Source organism: Schistocerca cancellata, chromosome 5 (assembly GCF_023864275.1).
Source record: "Schistocerca cancellata isolate TAMUIC-IGC-003103 chromosome 5, iqSchCanc2.1, whole genome shotgun sequence".
Classification (NCBI taxonomy): domain Eukaryota; kingdom Metazoa; phylum Arthropoda; class Insecta; order Orthoptera; family Acrididae; genus Schistocerca; species Schistocerca cancellata.
The window spans coordinates 161,549,361-161,550,424 of NC_064630.1; the positions used below are offsets into that span (position 1 = coordinate 161,549,361).

General features: G+C 50.8%; 1 pseudogene; it reads left to right on the forward strand.

The window, feature by feature from the left end:
• The first annotated feature begins 608 nt into the window (after positions 1-608).
• LOC126189770 (5S ribosomal RNA) lies at positions 609-726 on the forward strand (annotated as a pseudogene).
• The last annotated feature ends 338 nt before the right edge of the window (positions 727-1,064 follow it).

The following is a 1,064-nucleotide window of genomic DNA, read 5'->3' on the forward strand; positions in this document are numbered from 1 at the left end:
GACAATGCACGTCCGCATGTATCCCGTGCCACCCAACGTGCTCTAGAAGGTGTCAACTACCCTGGCCAGCAAGATCTCCGGATCTGTCCCCCATTGAGCATGTTTGGGACTGGATGAAGCGTCGTCTCACGCGGTCTGCACGTCCAGCACGAACGCTGGTCCAACTGAGGCGCCAGGTGGAAATGGCATGGCAAGCCGTTCCACAGGACTACATCCAGCATCTCTACGATCGTCTCCATGGGAGAATAGCAGCCTGCATTGCTGCGAAAGGTGGATATACACTGTACTAGTGCCGACATTGTGCATGCTCTGTTGCCTGTGTCTATGTGCCTGTGGTTCTGTCAGTGTGATCATGTGATGTATCTGACCCCAGGAATGTGTCAATAAAGTTTCCCCTTCCTGGGACAATGAATTCACGGTGTTCTTATTTCAATTTCCAGGAGTGTAGATATGTCTAGGTAACAGACAGATAGCTTTTGTGGAGTATCGTTGTAGTGCAGAGTGAAAAAAAGTGGAACGACAAACCATGATAAAAAATTTTCTGCAATTATCTGTACCCGTATTTGGACAACTGGTGGATTACGTGTAACCAGGTGTGACAAATTGTGGCCAACGGCCTTGCCGCAGTGGTAACACCGGTTCCCGTCAGATCACCGAAGTTAAGCGCTGTCGGGCTGGGCTAGTACTTGGATGGGTGACCATCCGGTCTGCCGAGCTCTGTTGGCAAGCGGGGTGCGCTCAGCCCTTGTGAGGCAAACTGAGGAGCTACTTGACTGAGAAGTAGCGGCTCTGGTCTCGGAAACTGACGTACCGCTGGGAGAGCGGTGTGCTGACCACATGCCCCTCCATATCCGAATCCAGTGATGCCTGTGGGTGAGGATGGTGTACAGTATTTTTTCCGCATTTCAGGTGTTAGCTTCGCTATTCTAGCCAGGTGTTTGGCTATATGAATGTAGATGGCAGAGAGACTTTGATTGCCTGACGTATTGGCGCTCGCTGACATCTCGTTGTCTGCATTATTAGGTTTGAGACCGATGCAGGTGTTTAGGTCACCCTATGAAAAC